The sequence below is a fragment of the Chiloscyllium plagiosum genome, chromosome 45 (genome assembly GCF_004010195.1).
Source record: "Chiloscyllium plagiosum isolate BGI_BamShark_2017 chromosome 45, ASM401019v2, whole genome shotgun sequence".
Lineage (NCBI taxonomy): Eukaryota > Metazoa > Chordata > Chondrichthyes > Orectolobiformes > Hemiscylliidae > Chiloscyllium > Chiloscyllium plagiosum.
The window spans coordinates 683,803-710,662 of NC_057754.1; the positions used below are offsets into that span (position 1 = coordinate 683,803).

The 26,860-nt window shown below is 44.4% G+C and overlaps 1 protein-coding gene across 4 annotated transcripts in view; it reads right to left on the bottom strand.

Annotated features, from left to right (window-relative positions):
• Window positions 1-26,860, bottom strand: part of LOC122543785 (transcriptional-regulating factor 1-like) — an 88,008-nt gene that overhangs the window by 39,053 nt on the left and 22,095 nt on the right. For 2 of the 4 annotated variants that reach the window (XM_043682556.1, XM_043682553.1), the window contains exon 1: window positions 2,488-2,694. The exons of the other annotated variants lie outside the window; for them this stretch is intronic. The gene's annotated coding sequence lies outside the window, so the exon portion shown is untranslated. Of the gene's footprint in view, window positions 1-2,487; window positions 2,695-26,860 lie in introns of those variants that run through there. 4 annotated transcript variants of the gene reach the window in all.

Consider the following 26,860-nt stretch of genomic DNA (forward strand, 5'->3'; position numbering starts at 1 on the left):
TCCTTATCCTAAAACCATGATCTCTTGTTTTAGATTGCTCCACAGGAAGAAACATCCTCTCTCCGACTACTTTATCAGTCTCCTTCAGCACGTTATACAACTCAATTAGATCTCTTCTCCGAATAGAGAGTGTCGGCCTAAACAGCTCAATCTCCCTTCACAAGAAAAATGCCTCATCGCTAGAATCAATCTGGTGGAGCTAAATCACAGTGATTAACAATCAGTCTCCAACTGGACCATAGGGATTCATGGCGCAGTGGTAGTATTGCTCTCTCTGGACCAGAAAGCCTGCATTCAAATTACACCTGCTCCAGAGATGATTCTGGAGCAGGTGAAATTAACAGGTTGTTTTAAAAATACCACAACAATCCCAGAAAACTGCTGGTTTTGGAGGAATATTGGAGGACCTGTTCCACTTGTGCATCACCACGACATGCAGTACAGTGGGTAGCATCCTCACCATTCAGATTGATTCTCATTCCCAGGACCAGCCCACCTATGTCCTTCCTACTGTCCCCAGACACACCACACAAAATACACCAGGTGTCTGCAGTTGCTGCCATATTGGTCCGAAGCTATTGTTTTCTGAAAAAGAAGTTCTTTCACTTTTCATTTGAATAAACCAGTACTAATTGCTGTCATTGTCTTCAGGAGTTTGAAGTGTGCACAATAATATTGTTGGAATGTTCATTTTCGACCTTCAGCACACTTTTATATGCCAATGTTTCTACCTCTCTGTAGTTCAGTCTATCGTCATAGTACATGATGTGGAGGTGCTGCTGCTGGACCCAGGTGGACAAAGCTAAAAATCACACAACACCAGGTTATAGTCCAACAGGTTTATTTGGAAGTACAAGCTTTCGGAGCACTGCTCTAGCTACCTGACGAAGGAGCAGCGCTCTGAGAGCTTGTACTTCCAAATAAACCTGTTGGACTATAACCTGGTGTTGTGTGATTTTTAACGTCATAATACATAGCATTGTTAGCATAGCCACAGGCAGTTTGGTTCAACAGGTTCCTGCCACTCCTCTTCCCACTGCTCTCTTCATCGTTCTTCATCACCCTATCCTTCTTTTCCTTTCTCTGTCATGTGTTTACACAGCTTTGCCCTGAAACGCATTAACATGATTCCCCTTGATCCTTCCCTGTGGGAGTGAGTTCCGCATTTTGCTCACTCTCTGAAGATGTTTCTCCTGAATTTCACAATGGATTAGTTGGTGACTGTTTAATATTGATAGCATCCTAGTTCTGGTCTCCCTATTGTGAGGGGAATATTCACTTTACTGCGATTCTTCCATATAGTTAAAGAGCCACGTTGGGTCACCCTTCAGCTTTCTGTTTTCTATTCGAAAGTACCGCTGCCTGTTCAGTCATTTCTGATAGGTGGAACCTTGCAGTTTCATCCTTGTCAATCTCTTTAAAAGATCCTCCAAAGCCTTTTATATAATGAGGAGACTAGAAGTACTCACAATGCTCCAAGTCAGGTCTCAAAGAAGCTGCATATACTGGATTGTCTAGTTCCATATAGGTTTAATGTAACTTACTGCTTTATACATCTGTAGAGTGTACTCTGATTCTCACTCTCAGAGTGCAGGAATTCTAACATGATGGCTCCTACTGTTTATGGGGCTTTGAGGCTGAAATCCAACATAACAAGGGGACATAAATTTAAGGTGAAGGGTGGAAGGTATAGGGGGGATGTCAGGGATAGGTTCTTTACCCAGAGAGTGGTGGGGGCATGGAATGCGCTGCCTGTGGGAGTGGCAGAGTCAGAATCATTGGTGACCTTTAAGTGGCAATTGGATAGGTACATGGATAGGTGCTTAAGCTAGGACAAATGTTCGGCACAACATCGTGGGCCGAAGGGCCTGTTCTGTGCTGTATTGTTCTATGTTCTATGTTGCATAACCTGAAAGCCTCCTTCCCAGTGCTGAAGCTGTGGATGCGGTTTCAAATGATAGGAAAATAACAGCAGAAAGTGCTGGAGAAACTCATCAGGTCTGTCGGAAGAAAAATACCGGAAATGTTTCAAGTCCAATGGAAGAGATAGGAACATGAAGGTTCAATTCCATCACTGCCTGGCAGCCTAGGCCACTAATACCTAGCGAAGAAATCAATGGGGATGAAGACCTGGTGGCCAGTGGAGGTAAAGAAAGGGCAAAGGTTTAAGCAGACTTTAAGAACAAAATGTGACTTGACTAGCCTGACATATTGCAGGCGTTGACCTTTAGCTGTTAATGATTGAAGCTGCCTTCACGGCTACCTAAGAAACGTTCTGGCATGTGCTAGATAGACTGACCACTGCAGCAGCTAACTATATGTGGGGTAGTTTCCAATAAAGAGTCTTTGGGATTTAAATGGGGTGTGTTGCTAAGACCACCTTAATGCATGTTCAGTTTTAAAATTGCCACCATATTTCACATCACATATCTTAGAGAATGGCTGAAAATTGATCACAGTTTTTTTATGATTTAAGGACTAACTTACCAGAGATCGAAGTTGTTCTATACTACTGCTGTTAAGGTCTCCCTCCATGTCTAGGCTGTATGAAGTTGGAAATAGTTTGCACTGGATTTTTGTAGATTGGACTGAGACTCCCCCATCTCATGGTTTCGGTCTTTGTTTTATTTTTCCTCTCAGGACTTTCTTAATTTATGTCTTTTGTTCCTCTCTTTCTGCTGCTTAAGTTTGCTAATCTTATTGGGTGACTAACCTCTCTTGAAGCTACATTGTGAGGCTGAATGAGACTGCAACTTCCTTCCTCCTGTGACCGCAGTACTTATGCTATCTTGAAAAGTCAGATCTGCTCGCGTCCTCGTCTTGTTTTTCTGTTGACTCCTATGGGTGCGTTGACACTTCTGTAATTCTAACTGCTTCTGGGCAGCTGTATATGTTAACTCTTGTCAGGTACGTCTTGGCAGGTCAAAGAGCTTCAAGGCCAACTACACTTCCAGGCCCCTGTGGCTGCTTTTGAAGTGTCTTTGATGTCTCGAGGCCATTCTAGACCAACACGGATGTATTTCTCATTCATAGTATGGACTGTCTAATCACTAATGCAGCAGTGTGCAGGTACTTAACAACACCACACTGCCCACTGACAGAACATCGGGTGTGTAGAGAAGTGCAGTACCTGTATTTACTGGGTGCATAAGGAGAGCGAGTGTGCAGTGTATGTACTGGTTGTGTGTATAATGTGCATTGGGTGCGCATACAATGTGTACTGACTGTATACAGAATGTGTACTGGGCATGTGTGGAATGTGTACTGGGCATGTATGGAATGTGTACTGAGCATGTAAAAGTGTGGACTGTGTGCAGGAGTGTGAAAGATCCAAGTGTGTATTTGATTATGTGCTGTCTGTGAATATCACTGATGGTCAGTGTTCAGTAAAGTGAGAGATTCCTGTGTGTACTCTGGGTATGAGTGACTACAGTTCATGTAGGTGTTGATGCCCCACATGAACCCCCCCACCATGTCCTCTTCAATGAGCTGCTCAACGTATTCTTCTAAAATAAAATGTCCTGGAAATACTCAGCAGTTCAGGCAGTCTCTTTGGAGAGAAGCAGAATTAATGTTTCATTTTGAAATAATGTTTCCATCAGCATCAGTCCGATAATAGATTTAGTATAAGCTGAAGTGTAAACTCCGTTTCTTTCACATAGGCTACCTGCCAGCTGAGTTTTTCCAGGATTGTGTTTGTTTTCATTTCAGATTTCCAGCATTCACAGCATTTGACTTTAACACAGCATTCACTCTTGAATTCCCTGTTGGATTTAGTTGTGACTAACTTACATTAATGTTCCTCAGTTATGGTCCAGCCACCATGCATCTCTACATTTATTCCATCAAATGTTTTCATCATTACAAAGACTAGTCAAAGTTCTGTTGTTATTTCATACAACAGTGCAAATTTTTGATCCCTTTCCATAGATCTGTAAATCAGTCCTCTTAAGTGTATTTATTCAAAAAGTGAGGGAAACTGGAAACTACAGGCTAATTAAATCTTCTAATGGGGAAATGTTGCAGAGAGTTGTGAACGCAGCCCAGTCCATCACTCAAACCAGTCTTCTATCCATTGACTCCATCTCCACTTCCTACTGCCTTGGGAAAGCAGCCAACATAACCAAAGACTCCTCCCATCCCCGTTATACTTTCTTCCACCCTCTTCATCATGCAGAAGATACAAAAGTTTGAAAACACATATTAACAGATTCAAGAACAGCTTCTTACCCACTGTTATCAGACTTCTGAATGAACCTCTCATATATTAGAGTGGATGTATCTCTGCACCTTCTCTGTAGCTGTAATACTATATTTTGCATTCTGTTCTACTACCCTGATGTACTTATGTAAGATATGATTTGTCTGGTTAGCATGCAAAACAATACTTTTTACTATATCTCGCTACATGTGACAGTAATAAATCAAATCAAATGTTAGAAGTTATTATTAATACCATTACAGCAGCACACTTAAAAAACTTAAAGGCAATAGGGCAGAGTCCACGTGGTTTAGTGAAAGGGAAATCACCTTGAAACAATTTTTTGGAATTCTTTAAAGGAGTAACATGTGCTGTGGATATACTGCACTCTCATTTCCAGAAGGCCTTTATCAAGATGCCACATCAAAGATGACTAGGGAAACTAGAAGCTCATGCTTTTGGGGTAATGTATAATATGGTAGAAGACTCACTAGCTAACAAAGAAAAGGGGATAGGAACAAATGGTTCACTTTACAAGATGTAACAAGTGGCATATCACAGGATCTTTGATGGATCCCCAACATTTTGCAATTTATATAAAGTATTTTGATGGTTCTGACTGAGGAGCTTTGGTGATCAGTTGGAGTACATCTTACACATGGCTTACACATGCAGCTGATAGCCCCGTCCATGACCTTTGCACACGATTGAGAGCAGAGTAATAGCGTGGAAATTGGCCGGTTGGATTTATCCTGCTACCTGTGTTCAGGACTTCCTGGCTTTGTCAGCTTGATGCCAATGTTGTAAATGTGGTAGAACAGCTTGGCCAGCGTACCACTGGAAGTATTGCCGGAATATTGTCAGGGCTCATAGCATTTGCAATATGCAGTGCCTTCAGCTCTTTCTTGATATCATTTGGAGCAAATCATATTGACTGAAAACTAGCATTTGTGATGCTGTGGACATTTGGAGGGGATGATTTCTGGCTGAGTATAGTTGTGAATGCTTTAGTCCAGTCTTTTGCACTGCCCTAATGTGCTGGCCTCCCCATCATTATGGAAGGGGGTATTGAAAATCTCCTTCTCTGAGATATTTAATTGTCTGTCACTATTCACGATTGGATGTAGCAGGACTGCAGCACTTAAATCTGATCTGTTTGTTGTAGGATGACTTAGATCTGTCACACTGCTTGACACACAACGGGTCCTGTGATCTCTGCAAGCTGAAGGTCAAGGGCAGACAATCTATGTGAACAGCACCAGTGGCAAGTTATACTCCAAGTCATGCACCATCTGACTTTACATGATATTGCTGTTCCTTCACAGACACCGGTCAAACCCTCCCTAAGACCAGTATAGTTCAACCTACAGCATTTCAGAACGACAGCTCATCACCACCTTCTCCAGGGCAATTAGGGATGGACGATAAATGCTAGTCTTGTCAATGACACCTACATTCCGTGAACAAATAAAAGAGAAAAATGATCTGGCAAATGAAGTGAAAGGTGGCAAAATGTGACGTTTTGATAGGAAGAATAAAAAAGAATGGTGAGAGATTGCAAAGTTCTGAGATGCTGAGGGACCGTGGTGCCTTAATGCATGAGTGGCAAAAAGATTAGTTTGCAGCTCCAGCAAATAATTAGGAAAACTGAAGTAATGGTACCATTTATCATGAGGGCCATTGTACAGTACTGGCCTCCTTATTCAAAGAAGGAGGTAAATACAGTGGAAGGCTGGGCAGGCTAGGCTTGTGTCTGATAAAGTTTAGAAAATGAATATGTGACTTAATTGACCAGTATAAGATCCTGAGGGGATTCTCCTAGAAAAGAGATAGGAAATTTGGGACAGTCTTCTTTGAGAAGTTAAGTGGGGTAGATAGATGTGGGTCAGCCATGATAAACTGAATGGTTCAACAGTGTGGAGAACTGAGCGAATACAAGTATCCTGAAGATTTCTTGCTTCATTGGCCATTATCTGTGCCGGCTAAGGACAGTTGTCTTTGAATTCTTATCAAATAATTATCAATTCAAGCATTCTTTCCATATTCTTTCATGGAATGTTGCTGGCAAGACCAGTGTTTATTGCCCATTCATAACCACCCTTGAACTGAGTGGCTTGCATGGTCACGTGAAAGGGCAGTTAAGGATTAACAGCATTGTTGTGAGCTTGAAGTCCTTTGTTGGCCAGGCTGTGTATGGCTAGCAGAATTCTTGTTAGGGAAAGACTCTTATCCCAGAGTGTCAGAATGGGCCGGAGGAGAGGGAATCTCATCCCAGAGTGTCAGAATGGGAGAGTGGAGAGGGAATCTTATCCCAGAGTGTCACAATGGGCTGGAGAGAGGGAATCTTATCCCAGAGTGTCAGAATGGGCTGGAGGAGAGGGAATCTCATCCCAGAGTGTCAGAATGGGCCGGAGGAGAGGGAATCTCATCCCAGAGTGTCAGAATGGGAGAGTGGAGAAGGAATCTTATCCCATTGTCTCAGAAAGGGAAAGTAGACAGGGAATCTTATCCCAGAGTGTCAGAATGGGAGAGTGGAGAGGGAATCGTATTCCGGAGTGTCAGAATGGGAGAGTAGAGAGGGAATCGAATTCCGGAGTGTCAGAATGGGAGAGTGGAGAGGGAATCATATCTCAGAGTGTGAGAATGGGTTATTGGCTGGTTATAGGGTTAGCTACAATGTAATGCTACACTCTCGCCATCAGTCGTAAGTATTCATTGAACTAAATATAAGATCTGAGTGGGACAAGCACTGTCTGAAGAGAGGTTTCCTGACTTCCCTGCCATTTGCCTTGTTGGCCTCTGGATATTTGCTCATGGCCTGTCACTCCCAAATGGCAGTGCACTGTGTAAGGGGTGAGACGACATTGATAAAAATAGAGACACAGAGCATGGGGGTTGTGTAACACGCAGAATAAAACTGCAGTGGTCACAGTTCCTGATGAAAACCCTTGTTACATGTATCAGAAACCACTAGAAAGCAACGGGGGGAGGGGACAGGAAGCAGTGCTCAGTGAAGCCCACTCAAGGCAATTACTGATAAGATCTCACTGTAATTCTGACATATGCGTTTTGGTTTCTGTTAACCCATTTATGGGCTGCTGAAGAATAGATGCACCAATTTATAAAGCATTTTCCCTCATAAGGGTGAGGGATTAAACCATTATCCATCCGTATTTCCAAAGACTATTAGGGATGGACAATAAATGCTAGCCTTGTCAGTGACACCTACATTCTGTGAATGACTAAAAGAGAAAAATGATCTGGCAAATGAAGTGAAATATACCAAAATGTGACATTTTGATAGGAAGAATAAAAAAGAATGGTGAGAAATTGCAGAGCTCTGAGATGCTGAGGGTCCGAGGTATCTTAATACATGAATGGCAAAAAGTTAATTTGTAGCTGTGGCAAATACTTTAAAACAGGGTCAGCACGGGATTACATATAGAGTAAATCTTCCTCTACAGTGTCTCCATTAAACACTCCCAGGAGAGGGACAGCACGGGGTAGATACAGAGTAAAGCACTCCAATACAATCCCCATGAAACACTCCCAGAACAGCACGGGATTAGATATAGAGTAAATCTTCGTCTACAGTGTCCCCATCAAACACTCCCAGAACAGGAACAGTACAGGGTTAGGTACAGAGTAAAGCTCCATCTACACTGTCCACCCATCAAACATGCCCAGGACAGGGACAGCACGGGGTTAGATACAGAGTAAAGCTCCATCTACACTGTCCACCCATCAAACATGCCCAGGACAGGGGGACAGCACGGGGTTAGATACAGAGTAAAGCTCCATCTACACTGTCCACCCATCAAACATGCCCAGGACAGGCACAGCACGGGGTTAGATACAGAGTAAAGCTCCATCTACACTGTCCCCCCATCAAACATGCCCAGGACAGGGACAGCATGGGGTTAGATACAGAGTAAAGCTCCATCTACACTGTCCACCCATCAAACATGCCCAGGACAGGGACAGCACGTGGTTAGATACAGAGTAAAGCTCCATCTACACTGTCCACCCATCAAACACTCCCAGGACAGGCACAGCACGGGGTTAGATACAGAGTAAAGCTCCCGCCAAACTGTACCCATCAAACACTCCCAGAACAGGAACAGTACAGGGTTAGATACAGAGTAAAACTGTCCCCATTGAATAGACCAAACACAGATACAGCAAGACACTAGATGCAGAGTAAAGCCTCTCTATTCTTTTAAACTAAAAGTAAATTTCCTCCCACTGTCCCCTTCAAACATTGAGAGAGGTACAGCACATCGTAGTTGGAGGGTAAAGAACACTCTATACTTTTGAACAGAATGTAAGGTTCTCCCTACACTGTCTCCATCAAACACTCCCAGGATAGGGATAGCATGGATTTAGATACAGAAGAAAGCTTCTTATATTCTTTTGAACAGAAAGTAAAGTCTTCTGTACACTTTTAAATGAAAGTAAAGCTCCTGTGATACTGTCCCCATCAAACACTGCCAAAGACATGGACAACATTTGGTTAGATATAAAGAACTGGTTAGTAGAGCTAGGGTCAGGTACTGAGTGTGGATTAAATTGAAGGTTCTTGTGAGGTGCCGGAGGGTTAGAGTTATACTGAGGTATCTTAGGGGTTTGTCTGAGTGAGTAATGGAGAATGAGGTAGTAGAGAGTGAGATATCGGAGAGTGAGATATTGGAGCGTGAGAGGTGTTGGAGAGTAGGAGAGTGGATGTGCGAGATGTTCGAATGTGAGAGAATGGATGTGAGAGATATTGGAGAGTGAGAAAGTGGATGTAAGAGATATCGGAGAGTAAGATAGTAGAAAGTGAGAGATATCAGAGTGAAAGTGTGGATATGAGAGATATCGGAGAGTGAGAGAGTGGACGTGAGATATCAGAGAGTGAGGTAGTGGATAGTGCAGTTAAGAGGGTGAGGGAGTGGACGTGAGTTCCTGTAAGAGTTTGGATGAGGATATGTTATTGGAAGTGAAGACATGGAGGGTGAGATATATTGGAGAGTCAGATAATGGAGGATGAGGCCCCATAGAGCTTTGGTTGACGGTGAGATATTGGCGGTAAAAACAATGACTGCAGATGCTGGAAACCAGATTCTGGATTAGTGGTGCTGGAAGAGCACAGCAGTTCAGGAGCTGCTCCTTGGATGCTGCCAGAACTGCTGTGCTCTTCCAGCACCACTAATCCAGGTGAGATATTGGAGGATGGGATATAATGGAGAGTGAAGCCCCATAGGGGTTTGGATGATGGTGAGATATTGGTGGGTAAGGTCATGGAGGGTGAGGTCCTTTGGGAGTTTGGATGACGGTGAGATATTAGAGAATGAGGTAATGGAGGGTGAGGCCCTTTGGGAGTTTGGATGATGCCCTGGCTGCTGTCACATTGACCCCCACCCCTTTCCAGAAGCCCAGCCTGAGGCAACAGGCTGCAAGTGACATGAGGAAGATGAGAGCTGGGACCGGCACTGGGATCATTGTCAGAGTAGAGAAGTTCTCGAACTCCCCAATCTCAGGGCTGTTTGTCTGTGTGGGACAAGTGCAGATTATTGAAATGTGAAAACAAAGTGTTGTGTTTCAGTATGACATGGGTTCCATTCTGACTGGTAGGCTGTTGTTCAGCTCTGACTAACCCTGAGGCGAAGATAATGTCAGTAAATTCCACCCCTACAGTAACAAAACTCTCAATGCTTGAACCGAAGAATGACCCACATTGTATTTCAAGAAACTTTTAAACAATCAAATCTCTCTCATTGGTTTGTTTGTCTCTACATTCTATAGTTTATCTGTGCTTTCTTATTCTATACCTCTCCATTTCGCACTCATTCTTTTATTGTTATTCTTGTACTAATTGCTCAAAGTTAATTTTTCTGTTGTTGAATAACTCTTTCTGTCCGTGTGTAAATTTTCTCTGTCATTATTTTTGTATGTGTTGTTCTGTCTATAGTTCTCATTTTCAGTCCTTTCTTCTCAGCCTACAGTCAGCCTGCAATTCTTCCTTCTCGCTTGAGCCCAGTCACAGGTTGTGAGAACATAAGAACTAGGAGCAGGAGTAGACCATCTGGCCCATTGAGACTGCTCCACCATCAAATAAAGATCATGGCCTGATCTCTTCATGGATTTAGCTCCACTTACCCGCCCACTCATCATAATGCTTAATTCCTTTACTGTTCAACAATCTCTCTATCTTTACCTTAAAAACATTCAATGAGGTAGTCTCAACTGTTTCACAGGCAGGCAGTTTGACAGATTCACAACACATTGGGTTAAGAAGTTTCTCCCCAACTCAGTCCTAAATCTGCTCCGCCTTATTTTAAGGTTATGCCCTGTAAGTGGGAACAACCTCCCTGCTTCTATCTTATCTATTCTCTTGGTCTGAGTCTACAGCCCCATTACAAAGTTTAAATGCATAATCTTGGCTTCCACTCGAGATGCCAGCAGGCTGCTGTGTTGGAGGAGTCAGCTTTAAACTGGAACACTGTCCACCCTGTCCAGGGGTGTAAAACATCCTACAGCACTACAAAGGAGAGTTGGGAGCATTCCCCCCTGTGTCCTGGGGCCAATATTAATCCTGCTGTCATCACCACTAAAATAGTTTACCAAGTTGTTACTCGTTGTTGTTTGTGGAAGCTTGCTGTGCACAAGTTAGTTGCCATGGTTTTGCATCACATAAGTGAGTACATTTCAAAACAAGTCCTTAATTGGTCATGAACTGCTTTGGGAGATCCTGTGGTGATGACAGGTGCCTTAGAAATGCGATCTCTCTCCTTCATAGACTGAAGGATGCTGTTATGTTCTGAAGGCAACCAGAAGGGGAATGCCAACTCTAAAACCCCACTGGATATCTGTGTTTGTGGGAGGGCGTGACATCCACATTGCAATATGAGAGATATCTTGTTCCTGCACATCTTAGTCCAGAACTGGTCCTCACAATAGAGTTGAGAGTGTGGTGCTGGTAAAGCACAGCAGGTGCGAGGAGCTGGAAAATCGACATTTCGGGCAAAAGCTCTTTATCAGGTCCTCTCAATATCATAATCTCAAAGTGTAACATTATTCTTCAGTGTATGCTGTGTACCCAGTCCTTCTCCTCCCCGGTACCTAATGTACTTGCATTGGCAACAGTTCAGAGAAAGTTCGCTCACTGGTCCCTGGGCTGAGCAGTTTCTTTTCTGAAGAAGGGTTGGGCTCTTTTCATTGGAGTTTAGAAGAATGAAAGATGATCTTATTGAAGCATAAGTTTCTGAATGGACTTTATGAGCTGGTTGTGGAGAGCATGTTTCCTAAACCAGGAGATACATCTTCAAGATAGTGGCCTCCCTTTTAAGACGGAGTTGAGGAGGAATTTCTTCTTGCAGAGAGTTCTCACAGAGTGGTGAGGGACAGGCAGGAAAGAGTTCAGGCCACAGAGCAGACAAATCATGGAAATAGTGAATAGTGGAACAGGCTTAAGGGGCTGAATGGCCTCCTGCTGCTTCTGTTTTGTACCTTTTAATTGTGCAGTGAATCAGTCAAGCCAGTGCAAGCAGCTGTCTCGATTGTTCGGGGATTCCCTGTAGGCCCGTCAGGCATGTGCCAATGAATTGAGGCAGAACGTTCTACTCCAGGGAGGAAGAAAAGGCAGCTGTACAGGAAGGTTAATTCCCAAAGGTGTGAACATGAAAGACTACTCTTTCTAGAAAGACAATGTGGGGCAGAAAATCAGAGGGGTTCATATCAGTTTCGCTGCTGCCTAGTGTTAGCAAGATAGTAACACCAGCAACTACGAACCAGGTCACTGCTCAGCCTACGGTTGGTCAAATGTACAAATCAGGACTTGCCCCTCAAACCTCTTCTGCTATTCAGTGCAATTGTGGCTAATCTGTGGCCTAACTCCAAATACCTGCCTTTGGCCCATGTCCCATCATAGCTTTTTTGAACACAAATTTATCGGTCGCAGATTTAAAATTGCCAACTGATCTGGCAACAACTGCTGTTTGTGGTAGAGAATTCCAAATCTGTCTCACCCCTTATGTTTCCTAACAACACTCCTAATCGGTCTGTCCCTAATTCTCAGACTCTGCCCCCTGGTTCTAGAATCCCCAAACTGTGGAAATAGTTTATCTTTATCCACCCTGTCTTGTCCTGTTAACAGCTTGGAGAATCATGTGGAGTAGACCAACCAACATTAGGCATTGAATAATCTTTCAATAATTTGACAGTAAGGTGAGAACCTGCTATCTCTGGATACTGTGCATTATAGTGTTTAGTCTTAAGATGGACTATATAATAAATTATCATGGCTGAGACCTCCTGTGGTGAAGTGGTAGTGTCTCTACCTCTGGACAAGAAAGTCCAGTTTCCAGACCCCACTACCTTGGAGATGTTCATTAATGCCTGACCAGGTGAATTCAAAACTGGGCTGAATTTAGGGGAGGTACGGTATAGTAGTAATTTTCCTGGGCTAATAATTCACAGGCTGCTGTGAATCCCACCGGGCAGATGGTGAAATTTGAATTCAACGAAGAATTAAATCTGATGTTCACCATATGACCACTGTCTGTTGTTAAAAAAATAAAACCCATCTGGTTTACTAATGTCCTTTTAGGGAAGGAAATCTGCCATCCTTACCAAGTCTGACCTGTATGTGACTTTGGACCTACAGCAACTCTTAACTGCCCTCTGAAATGGCTGAGCATGTCACTCAGGTCAAGGGGCAGTTAGGGATGGGCTATAAATCCTGACCCAGCCAGCAACATCCACGTCTCATGAATGAATGAAAAAAAACTGAAGACATCTTGATCTTGAGGTAACTCAGAAAGGCTCCTTTGCCAGCATCTTCCAAATCCATAAACTCTACCACCTATAAGGACAAAAGCAGCAGATACCTGACCACCACCGGCAGGTTCCCCTCCAAATAAATGATGGAAGGTGTCACCAACCGTGCTATCAAGCAGCACCTGCTCAGTAATAACCTGCTCAGTGACACTTAGATTGGGTTCCACCAGGGCCACTCAGCTCCTGATCTCATTACAGCCTTGGCTCAAACATGGACAAAAGAGCTGAATCCCAGAGGTGAGGTGATAATGATAGCCCTTGACATCAAGGCCGCATTCAGCCAAGTATGGCATCAAAGAGCACAAGCAAGACTGGAATCAGGAGGCAAACTCTCCACTGGTTGGAGTTATACCTGGCACAGTCAAAGATGTTTTGGTGTTGGAGTTCAGTCACCTCAGCTCCAGGACAATGATTGGATTCCCGTTGGTTCTACAAGTTCCTAAGGGTAGTGTCCTAGGCCCAAACATCTTCAACTGCTTCATCAATGGATTTCCTTACTTTGTAGGGTCAGAAATGTGGAGGTTGCTGATGATTGCTCAATGTTCAGTACCATTCGCAACTCCTCAGATACTTAAACAGTCCTTGTTCTTGGTGTAATGAGTGGATGTAACATTTAGAGCCATAGAGATGTACAGCATGGAAATAGACCCTTCATTCCACCCGTCCATGCCAACTAGATATCATAAATTAACCTGGTCCAATTTGCCAGCACTTGGCCCATATCCCTCTAAACCCTTCCCATTCATCTCCCCATCCAGATGCCTTTTAAATGTTATAATTGTACCAGCCTCCACCATCTCTCTGGCAGCTCATTTCCTATACACACCAGCCTTTACATGAAAAAGTTACCCCTTAGGTCCCTTTTAAATGTTTCCCTTCACACCCTAAACATATGCCCTCTAGTTCTGGACTCCCACCCCACCACCCCCAGGAAAAGACTTTGTCCATTTACCCTATCCATGCCCCTCATGATTTTATAAACCTCTACAAGGTCACCCCTCAGCCTCTGACTCTCCAGGGAAAACAGTCCCAGCCTGTTCAGCCTCTCCCTATAGCTCAAACCCTCCATGCAATGCAAAGCAATGACCATCGTGAATCAAAGGGAATACAACCATTGTCCCTTAACATTCAATGGCATCGGCAACATTGACTCCCCTACTATCAATATTCCTGTGACTGCCGTTGGCCAGAAACTAAACTGACTATCCATTTATATACGGTGGCTACAAGAGCGGATCTAGGTGTAGAAATCTTGCAAGTAACTCATCTTCTGACTCCCCAAAGCATATCCACCATTTACAAAGCCCAAGTCAGGAATGTGATGGAATACTCCCCACTTACCTGGATGGGTACAGCTCCAACAACATGCAAGAACCTCAACACCATCCAGGACAAAGCAGCCCCCACATCCACAATCATCCAGTCCCTCCACCAGTAACGCTAAGTTGCAACATTCCTGACGAAGGACTTATGCCCGAAATGTCGATTCTCCTGCTCCTCAGATGCTGCCTGACCTGATGTGCTTTTCCAGCACCACATTTTTTGACTCTGATCTCCAGCATCTGCAGTCCTCACTTTCTTCTGCAGCAGTGTGTACCACCTACAATGCACCACAGTGACTCACCAACTCTCCTCAGACTGCACCTTCCAAATCCACAATCACTACCATCAAGAATGACAAGGGCAGTGGTTACATGTGAAAACCACCCACTGTAAGGCCCACTCACCATCGTCTCTTGGGAATGTATCATAGTTCCTTCAGTATCATTGGGTCAAAATCCTGGAAATTCCTTCCTTACACATTGTGGGGTTCCCTACTCCCCATGGACTGCAGAAGCTACAGAAGGTAGTTCACCACCACCTTCTTGAGGGTAATTAGGGGTAGGTAATAAATGCTGGCCTTGCTAGCAATACTTTATTGCCCTGACTTGCTGCCACTCATTCCACACTGTCAGAGGATCAGTGCTGAGGGAAGACAATACTGTCAGAGGGTCAGTGCTGAGGGAGCACCGCACGGTCAAAGAGTCCGTACTGAGGGGTCACCACACTGTCGGAGGGTCAGTGCTGAGGGAGTGCACACTGTCAGAGCATCAGTGGTGAGGGAGCAGGCACTGTCGAAGGGTCAGTACTGAGGGAGCGCCACACTGTCGGAGGGTCAGTACTGAGGGAGCACCACACTGTTGGAGGGTCAGTGCTGAGAGAGCTCCACACTGTCAGATGGTCAGTGCTGAGGGAGCGCCGCAGTGTCAAAGGGTCAGTACTGAGGGGTCACCACACTGTCGGAGGGTCAGTGCTGAGGGAGTGCACACTGTCAGAGGATCAGTGGTGAGGGAGCGGGCACTGTCGAAGGGTCAGTACTGAGGGAGCGCCATACTGTTTGAGGGTCAGTACTGAGGGAGCGCCACACTGTTGGAGGGTCAGTGCTGAGGGTGATCCACCATTGTTGGAGGGTCAGTGCTGAGGGACCTCCGCACTGTCAGACGGTCAGTGCTGAGGGAGCGCCGCACTGTCAGAGGGTCAGTACTGAGACAGTGCCGCACAGTCAGAGGTTCATTGCTGAGGGAGCGCCACACTGTCGAAGGGTCAGTGCTGAGGGTGCTCCACATTGTTGGAGGGTCAGTGCTGAGAGAGCACTACATTGTCGGAGGGTCAGTGCTGAGGGAGAGTCGCACAGTCAGAGGGTCAGTGCTGAGGGAGCACCACAGTGTTGTAGAGTCAGTGCTGAGGGTGCTCCATATTGTTGGAGGGTCAGTGCTGAGGGAGCTCTGCATTGTCAGAGGGTCAGTGCTGAGGGAGAGTCGCAGAGTCAGAGGGTCAGTGCTGAGGGAGCACTACAGTGTTGTAGAGTCAGTGCTGAGGGAGCGCCGCACTGTTGGAGGGTCAGTACTGAGGAAGTGCCACACTGTCAGAGGGTAGTGCTGAGGGAATGCTGCACTGTCAGAGGACAGTGCTGAGGGAGTGGGCACTGTCGGAGGTTCAGTGCTGAGAGAGTCGCACTGTCAGAGGATCATTACTGAGGGAGTGCTGCACTGTCGGAGGGTCAGTGCTGAGGGAATGCTGCACTGTCGGAGGATCAGTGCTGAGGGAATGCTGCACTGTCGGAGGATCAATGCTGAGGGAGTGCTGCACTGTCAGAGGGTCAGTGCTGAGGGAATGCTGCACTGTCGGAGGATCAGTGCTGAGGGAATGCTGCACTATCAGAGGTCAGTGCTGAAAGAGTCATACTGTCAGAGGATCATTACTGAGGAAGTGGGCACTGTCGGAGGGTCAGTGCTGAGGGAGTGGGCACTTTTACATGAAGCATTAATCTAAGACCTCTATCTGCCCTAAAAGTTCTGTCTGTTGGAAGAAGAGCAGGGGCATTTTCCATGGCATCCTGGGGCCAATGTGTTTTCCTGCATTAATGTCAGTGAGAAAATAAACTGTGTGGATCTGTTTCTGTGAGCTTGCTATACTCAAATTGTCACATTTCCTGCTTTAAAGTCGAGACTACATTCAAGAAGAACTTCAGTGGCTGTGAAATAATCTGAGACATCTGGATAGGTAAGTGTGAGGTGATTCACTTTGGTAAGAGTAACAAAAAGATGGGGTACTGGGCTAATGGTTGGATACTTGGTAGTGTGGATGAGCAGACGGATCTTGGTGTCCATGTACACAGATCTCTGAAAGTTGCCACCCAGGTAAATAGTGCGGTGAAGAAGGCATATGGCGTACTGGCTTTTATTGGTAGAGGAATTGAGTTCTGGAGTCCTGAGGTCATGTTGCAGTTGTATAAGACTCTGATGCGGCCGCATCTGGAGTATTGTGTGCAGTTTTGGTCGCCATACTATAGGAAGGATGTGGAGGCACTGGAACGGGTGCAGAGGAGGTTTACCAGGATGTTGCCTGGTATGGTAGGAAGATCGTATGAGGAAAGGCTGAGGCACTTTGGGCTGTTTTCATTGGAGAAAAGAAGGTTTAGGGGTGACTTGATAGAGGTGTACAAGATGAATAGGGGTTTAGATAGGGTTGACCGTGAGAACCTTTTTCCACGTATGGAGTCAGCTATTACGAGGGGGCATAGCTTTAAATTAAGGGGTGGTAGGTATAGGACAGATATTAGGGGTAGGTTCTTTACTCAGCGAGTTGTGAGTTCATGGAATGCCCTGCCAGTAGCAGTGGTGGACTCTCCCACTTTATGGGCATTTAAACAGGCATTGGATAGGCATATGGAGGATAGTGGGTTAGTGTAGGTTAGGTGGGCTTGGATCGGCGCAACATCGAGGGCCAAAGAGCCTGTACTGCGCTGTATTTTTTCTATGTTTCTAAGCACAAAATCTTTCTGTCATCTCCCTAGAAAATGTGCTGCTGACAATAAACCTCTGATGTGAAGATGGTGATGGTTCTGATCCTGAGTTACTGGATGAGTGACTTTTAAAGAAGGAATGTGTTCCTCCTTGTGAGCCCGTTGGAAACATGTTTTGTCACAGTATGTAGCTGCTAGAATGATTCTGATTGTGAGCCTCCTGGAGTTCCCTGTTTCAGGTATTTGTTGGATGCATTTCTGCTGAGTCAGTGCCCAACTATCTCTCCCCGCTGCTGTATCTCTGACACAAGCTCTGACGTCAGTTCTACTCAGAGTTTTGGCAGTAACATTTCAGTTTGACTAACCATGCCTCAAGCTGACCTTTAATTCAGCCTGGCTACTATGTCTCTCTGAGGGAGTAGTGAGAGTCTTTCAGCAAAACCACCTGTTAACCTGATTCAAGGTGGTGAGACCTTTTTGTTAGTTCCTGCACCAACAAACTGAAAGCTCAAATTGCAACTCAGAAACAGTCAAAAATGATAGTGTTAGAGATTAACTCATCAATCAACCCAGAAAGGGCACTGCCTGCAGAAAGTCAGGCAAAAGGCAAAGGGATTTGAATTGTTAACACAACACCTCAGCATGTCCCAAGGCTCTCTACTGGCAGCCAATTACTTATGAAGTGTAGTCATTGCTATATCAGAGAAAAACATCAGCCCATTGTCTCACAAACACAGCAATGTCAGAACGACCCCGATCAGCTGTTTTTAGTGATGATGGATGAGGGAAAATAATTGGCCCTAGGCACACTATGGGATGCGATAGCACAGGAGGACAGCAGAAGTGATTCCTGGTTTGGAAGAAAGTGAGGACTGCAGATGCTGGAGATCAGAGTTGAAAGTGTGGTGCTGGAAAAGCACAGCAGGTCAGGCAGCATCTCAGGCACAGGAGAGTCGATGTTTTGAGCATAAGCTCAATTAAGCTTCCTGATGAAGAACTTATACTCGAAACGTTGATTCTCCTGCTCCTTGAATGCTGCCTGACCGGCTGAGCTTTTCCAGCACCACATTCTTGATTCCGGTCTGGAGCGTATTCTTAATCAAGAGAGGCTGGACCAGATCAAGTTGTTTTCTTCAGAACAGCAGAGGCTGAGGCATGCCCTGATTGAGGTGTGTATAATTATGTGGGATATAGACAGGATGAACAGGAAGCAGCTATTGCCCTGAGTTGGGCTGTCAGTAATGAGCTATCATGATAAGGTGGAGAATAGGAGGTTCGGTGGAATTTTAAGGAAAGGGTTTTTTTCACTTAGAGGATCGTGGGAAACTGGAACATACTGCTTGAGAGGGACAAAACCTCACAGCCTTTAAACTCAAAGAGCTGGGTGCTTGAAATGTCATCACATTCAAGACCATGAGCCAAGGTTGAAAACTGGGATTGGTGCAGACTCAATAGGCTGAAGGGCCTCTTCTGTTCTGTACGCATGTGTGATTGTATGACATTCCTGCTTTTCTTCCCATAATAGCTGTGTGATCTATCAACCCTAGCCCGTCTTTATCCCGCCTAACTTTCCCCCTCTGCCAACCCTGAGAGACCAGACTGGGTCACAATATAATGCCTCATCTGAAAGATGGCAACTCAGACAGTGCCTGTTCCCTCAGCACTGACCCTTCAACAGTGCAGCACTCAGTCAGCACTGACCCTCCGACAATGCGACACTCCCTCAGCACTGACTCTCTGACAGTGCAGCACTCATTTAATGCTGACCCTCTGACAGTGCGGCACTCCCTCATCACTGACCCTCCAACAGTATGGCGGTCCCTCAGCGCTGACTCTCCAACAGTGCACACTCCCTCAGCGCTGACCCTCTGACAGTATGACGCTCCCTCAGCACTGATCCTCTGACAGTGCGTCGCTCCCTCAGTGCTGACCCTCTGACAGTGTGGCACTCCCTCAGCACTGACCCTCCAACATTGCAGCACTCCTGCAACACTGACCTCCGACAGTGCAGTATTCCCTCAGCACTGACCCTCCAACAGTATGGCACTCCATCACCACTGACCATCCTATGGTGCCCACTCCTTCAGTACTGATCCTCTGACAGTGTGGCACTCTCTCAGCACTGACCCTCCAACAGTGCAGCGCTCCTTCAATGCTGACCTTCTGACCCTCTAACAGTGCAGTTCTCCCTCAACACTGACCCTCCGACAGTGCAGCACTCCCTCAGTATTGTCACCCTTGTTAATGCGACCTTGTACCAAATAGTCTAATGAATTGGTCACAATTTAATCACTGAATTCTAGAAACAAAAAAATTGTAAATGAAATGAATCAAACAGAAGAACATAAAGGAGAGCACCGGAATTTCTGGATGTCAGAAACGAAAAGAGAACATGTTTGAGAAGTTTAATTTAGTCAGGTAGTGCAAAGTGAGGGAGACAAGTGAGCAGTGAAGATTTCTGATGAAAAGAATCATCAACCTGAAATATGGTCTCTGTGTCTCTGTACACAAAGCTGTCTGATTGTGCTGAGTGTTTTCACCATCTTCTACTGAGAGAGAAAATTGTGTTCAGCCAGATCTGAGACTGATCCTGCTCCTGACAGAACAACCACACAAAGTGAGAGTCTTATAAACAGGAAACTGAGGTATTCTGATCTCTGTACAGCAGCTCCCATTTCAAATGATGGGTCAATTTCCCAAAGTGTTTCTCAGGAGTACGAGCAGTACTGCTTGACACTCAATCACGTTCAGGACACGTGAAGATACATTTGGTCCAGTTGAACAGTTTTAAGGAGTACAGACAGGCAAATGGGTTTAGGGAGGGAGTTCCAACTGCAAGTTGCAGGCAGGACTGCCATTGGTAAGGTGATGTAATTGGGCAGCTGAGTGAGAGTTCAGGAGTGCAGAGATTTCAGAGGGTTGGCGGGATGGAAGAAGTCAGAGCTCGAGATGAGGGAAGTTACAGATTAGATATGAACACAGAGATGAGAATTTTTATTTGGAGCTGTTGGGATTGCAGTGCCTGCGTTGGTCAGTGAGTAAGAGGGGATCTGTGCAAAGACTTACATTTAGTTTATGAACAGCAGGGAATAGCCAGGGGTTTGCAGGGTAGAATCTTACAGTGCACAAGGAGCTCATTTGGCTTTTTGTTCCTGCAATGGCTCTTTGAAAGTACTGTCACCTTGCCTTTGCACCACAATCCCACATGTATTTATTTTTCAAGTGCTGTATTTTTATCTGATCCCTTTTTGAAGGTTGGTTCAGTCTGATTCTGGTACCTTTCAAGAGGCATCCATTGTGTCAAAAACGTCTCTCCCCCCCTCATCTACCCATGAGAGGTTTGGACAATTTTCTGAAATTTGTGTCCTCTTGGTGACTGAATCTCTGGCCTTGACTTATTTCCTAAAGTGGGAGCCCAGAAATAAGATCAAATCATTAATTGAGAAAGGTTCGTCATCATGCCCTTACTTCTATATCCTCTTTTTTTAACAGTGTTGATATGTCTTGCCCCTTTAAAGAATCACAGAAGTGGGAGGCTATTCAGCCCATTGTGTCTGCTCTAGCTCTTCAAATGAGGATTATGCCTTAGTGCCAGTCTCCTGCTTTCTCCCCATAGCCTTGTACATTATTTCCATCCAAATAATTACCTACTGCCTTCTAGCATATCTCCCTTGAATCTATCTCTGTTACATTTTCAGGTTATGCATTCCAGACCCTAACTACTCACTGGGCGGAAATAGGTTTCTTTCACATAGCATTTGCTCCTTTTGCAAATCACTTTATTCTTGTCCTTATTCCTTTTACAAGTGGGAACAGTTCCTCCCTATCTGCTGTTTCCAACCCACACGTGAGTTTGGAAACTTCAATTAGATCTTCTTGCAGCTTTCTTCTCTCCAAGGAGAACAGACTCAACTTTTAAAATTTGTGCTCATAAGTGAAGTTTTTCATTCCTGAAACCATTCTTGTAAATCTTTCTTGCTCTTTCTCTCACTAGTGCATTCACATCTTTCCTGTTTTATGGCTCCTGTGACTGTACTCAGTACTCCAACTAAGGTCTAACAAGTGTCTTATACAGGTTCAGCATCACCTCCCTGCTCTTGTAGTCTATTAATAAAGCCAAGAACAATGTATTCTTTCCCCACCTGTCACCTTCAATGATCTGTGCACAAATACAGCTAGGTCCCTCTACTCCTGCACCCACTTTAGAATTATATCTTCTAATTTATATTGTCTATTAATGTTCTTCAGACCAAAGTGCACCACATCTTGTATGCACTGTTCCCTGATTTATACAGAAACATCTCCAGGCCATTCCAATTCTCACGCCTTTAATGTCGGACCTTTTTGCTTGTTTTCCTGTCCTCAGTCATCCTCCCAGTTTGCACCGTATTGCATTTCTTTTGGTAAACCTATTCTGCAATCAGCCCATTTCCCCTGACTGCTCTGCTGTCCTGCTGACTTACTATCCTCCTCACTGTTCACTGCAAGTTTTGTGTAACTTGCAAACTTTTAAATTAATCCATAATCTATAGTCATATTGATGAAATAACATTTAAAATGTACATCCATGATAAAATATCCTTGTGAACGTGGATTTAAAACAACAATAATCTCCTCAATAAAATATGTGGCTACACAGTTTTGAAAATCCAATGACAATGTTTGCTTTAAATGGCTGAGGCATTTCAATAGACAATGAAAAGCTTTTGTCTACAAAATAACAGGGCTTTGAGCATGAGACCGGAAGAGCTTGATTGTTAATGATGGATCATCAACTTATGTTTCTGATTCTCCCTAAACCAGAGGCTGCGCAGTATGGAATGGACTGGGTGCTGCCCTGAGAGATCCTTGCTGCTCTGCTGAGCAAGGAAGGCTTAGTGTGAGCGACTCAGGGAGCAGAACCCACATGAAGCAACAGCGCTGAGGATAGACTGCTTCCCAGCAGTCTGCCTGGACAACAAGGCAAATGAGAATGAACATAGACTGAGCGATGCACTGACCACGGTCAGAGCTACCTTGGAGAACATGCCATTCTGCACCATTCCACAATCAGATTTCAGAGATGTGGTGCAGAGGAGGGCACAAAGAGTGCTCTCAGTGAAGGGGAAATGTTTGTTAAAACCCATCGGAGAGGGTTAGGGTTCAGATTCAGGCCTCCTGTGGTAGATTCAAACAAGTGGAAAATACATTTGGAGCAGACATTAGAGAGTGCTGCTTTATCCAAAGATGGACTCGTCTTTTGAGAAATCTATACAGCAAGGTGAAAAAGCAAAACACCCCATGAAGAAAGCAATCATGTGAATTATGACACTGTCCCAGCCAATTCAATCTTACAAAGTGAAATCAGTGATGTAATCGGTGACGTAGCAAAGTTCCAGAGACAGCCTGGTGATCATTACCGTGCTGCTCCCAGATTCAATATTGAGCCCAGGACAGTGGGCAGTTAAGAGTCAACCACATTGCTGTGGTCTGGAGTCACATGGAGGCCAGACCAGATAAGGGTGGCAGTTTCCTTCCCTAAAGGACATTTTTGAACCAGATCAGTTTTTCTGACAACCAGTAATGAATTCATGGTCATCACTAGACTCTTAATTCCAGATTTTTTTTAAAGATTGAGTTCAAATTCCACCATCTGCCACAGCAGGATTCGAACCCAGGTCCTCAGAACATTACCTGGGTCTCGGATCAACAGTCCTGTGATAATACCACAAGCTCATTGCCTACCCTCCCATTTTTTTTGAAATTCGATCACAGTTACATTGCATGGCTGTGAATGCAAAGAGTGTAATTAATAAGACAGGGGAGTTACAGGCACAGATTGTCCTGTGGGAGAATGACAATAGCAGAGACTAGTCTGGGAGTTCATATTCCTGGTCGCCAGGTGCTCAGAAAGATGGGCTAGTAAAGAGAAAGGAGGAGGAATGGTGTTTTTGGATAAGGAAAGTGTTGAGTACTCGAGGAAGAGGATGTTTTCGAGGATTCAAGTACAGAATCAATTTGCTTAGAGCTAGGGAATAAGAAGAATGTAGTTAATTTGCTCAGTGTAATCTAGAGACGGACAACTAGTGGGAAGGATGTACAGGAACAAATCTGAAAGGAAATTACAGACAGAGATGTAACAACCATGGAGTAATTATAATGGGAAACATTAAGTACCTATATATGGACCGGGATAGTGTTAGTGCAGGGGACAGTGAGGAACAGATCTTCTGAGGTTATATTCAGGAGAATTACGTACAGCACTATGTCTCCAAGTCAGTAGGAAAAGTGACACAGCCTGATCTCTGACAGTGTGGTGTTCCCTAAGCGCTGACTCTCTGACAATGCAGTACTCCCTAAGCACTGACCCTCTGACAGTGCTGCACTTCCTAAGCATTGACCCTCTGATAGTGCAGTCCTCCCTAAGCATTGACCTCTGACAGTGTGGCACTCTCTAAGCACTGACCTTTTGACAGTGCTGCACTCCCTCAGCACTGACCCTCTGACAGTACTGCACTCTATAAGCATTGACCCTCTGACGGTGCGGTGCTCTCTAAGCACTGACTCTCTGACAGTGCGGCACTCCCTCAGCCCTGAGCCTCTGACAGTGCTGCACTCCTAATCATTGACCCTCTGATAGTGCAGTGCTCCCTAAGCACTGATTCTCTGACAGTGTGGCGCTCCTCACTTTAAATGGGTTTGACAGGACATTCTCACCTTGTTTAAACCCCAGCGCTTCCTGAAGTTCCCTCTGGTCATAGGGATGAACGAAGTCAAAAATATTCTGTCCCATCAGCTCCAGCTGTTTCAGAAACAGACAAATCCTAAATTACACCAACTTCTGATAATAGTGAAAAGCCTTGCCTTCTGAATCCCGAATAATGAGTTCCTCTTACTTGTATCACCATCTGATATTCATCGTGTGCTTCCACATCCCCAGTCCATACCCACGGCCTCTTATCCTCTGTTAGTCCCAAACCTGTCCCTAATCTGAACCCCATGGCTCTTCCAGACCTCCTAAGAAGACTAGTGAGGTAGTAATTGGCCAGTTAAATTTGTCCAGGTTCTTGTGTCAAGGACATACCTGAGTAAATTTCCAAATTGTTTCCATTACATCATTCAATGACATTCAAGGCAACTGGAAGTAGGATTGGAAAGTAGGGTTAGTGTAGATAGGTCAGCATGGATTGGATGACCCAAAGCTCTATTACTCTGCTGTTGGGTACAAGGCAGATACTGTCCAGACTATGGTAACAGCAGAGGAACCTCAATCATTAGAAAGGTTTAAAACTGATAAGGAGGAGGTATTGGATAAGCTGGTGCTGCTTAAAGTTATGAGGAACTAGGACCACATGAGATGCGGCAAAGGACATTGAAAGAAGTGAGAATGGAAATTGCAGGAGCACTGGCAATGATCAGCATTTACTTACCATTCACTTAAACTTTGGTCATGGACAAACCTCTAGAAATTAATTTTCGATAGTCACCTGTAAAAATGTGAGTTGATTCAGATGAGTCAGCATGGATTTGTATCTAAGATGGTGTCTAACTAATTTCCTGCGGATGTTTGAAGAGGTAACATAGAGAATTATGACACACATACACACACACCAGACCTGTGTCATGGAATAAAAGGGTCAGTAGGAAGATGGATGCAACATTGGCTAAAGGATCACTAACAGAGAGTAATGGTCAATGGCTATTTTTCAGGCTGAAGGAAGGTTTGTAGTGGTGTTACCTAGGGGTCAGTATTGTGACCTTTGGTTTTCCTGATAAATAGAAATCATCTAGATCTTGCTGTGCAGAGGACAATTTCAGCGTTTGTGGATGAAGCATTGACAGACATAAGAAGAGCAATGTAAACATACAAAGGGACATAGAAAAGTTGTTGAGTAGGCAGAGAGATAGCAGATGAAGTTCAGTGTTATAGTGACCAGCCGAATCTTGTTGACTATGAGATCCTTGATTGGGGTTGTTAAACTGAGCCAATCAGGAAAGCCTTCGCTGACTGTTATAACAGGGAATTTACAAAGAAAAAAAATATATAATCAGGAAAAGAAAGAAAAGAAAAAAATATATAACCCGAGGAATGTCCCTGGAAAAGGAGCGTGCAGTGTCGACCAACACCCTCGAAGCTTTTAGGAAGAATGGGCATCGCAGGGTGTGGAGTGTTTTATCTCCCCCTCCAACTCTATTTTGATTTAATCCCTGTCCTTCCCTTCACTTTTTTTGATCACGTAGCATTGCCCTTTGTCGAGACGGGCACTGCTTGTCATTGGCCACTCGGGTGTTTCCTTTCCTTCTGGTGGTGGAATATAAATAAAGATTTGCGCACTTGTTCCTCACTGTGTCCTACATCGGTACACATACGGCGTGGGTACTGGGGGAAAATAACCACTACTGCTGTTAGGCAGAAGTAAAGAGAAAAAAAGAAAAAATAAAATAAACAGGAGTGTCAGACATGCTGTTCATTCAGAGAGCTGGCTTTGAGGAACCTGGACCACTGTCAACTACTCTGAATGTGAAAATAAAGGGTGATTTGGCGACAGGAAAAAAAACCTATAACCATGGGATTTACAAAGAAAAAAATGTAACTAGGAAAATAAAAAAAAATGTAAAAATATAACCGGGGATTTACAAAGAAAATAACATATAAACAGGAGAAGAAAGAAAAGAGAAAAAAAACATATATATATATATAGATATATACATACATACAGGGGATTTAGAATGTCCTCAGTTCTGGGACACCCTCGATGTTTTCAGGGAGAAGTGGGCACCGCGGGGAGTGGAGTGTTTTATTTCTCCCTCCAGCTGTATTTTGATTTAGTCCCTGCCCTCCCCTTCACCTTTAATCATGCAACATTGCCCTTTGTTGAGAAGGGCTCTGCCTGTCACTGGCCACTCTGGTGTTTCCATTCTTCCTGGTGGTGGAATATGAATACAGATTTCCTTACTCGTTTTTTCACTGTGTCCTACACTTACACGACATAGGTGCTGGGAAAAATAAACACTGCCACTGTTTGGTGGTAGTGTGGGGATATATACATATATAAATAAAACCAGGAGATTTAGAATCTCAGTTTAAAAAAAAACAAAAAATAAATAACCGGGGGAAAAAAGAAAGTTTAATCAGGAGTTTAGGTTCTCCTCAGTTCAGGCAACTGACTCTGAGCTGACTGGCCACAAGAAAATAAAGGGTGACTTGGTGACAGAGGGGAAAAAAAACAAAATAACATATAACCGGGGGAGCTGTATGGCAATAGTGTAGGGGAAGCATAGGAATTTGAAAAAGGAAAGAAATATAAACAGGGGATTTAGAATCTCCTCAGTTGAGGACTGACTCCAAGCTGGCCGGTCACAGTTCGTGTACTGTGCACAAGTAAATAAAAGGTGACTTGGTGATGGAATACTGGCCTCTATGCAGTTATTTCAAATGTGGAGAAGTGTGAGGTGATGCCGTTTGTTCGCAGGAACATTGGGCGACAGTATAAAATAAAGGGTATTATTCTGAAGGGTGTGCAAGAACAGCAAGACCTGGGTGTATTTGTACAAAGGTGAAAGATAGAGAGAGCTGT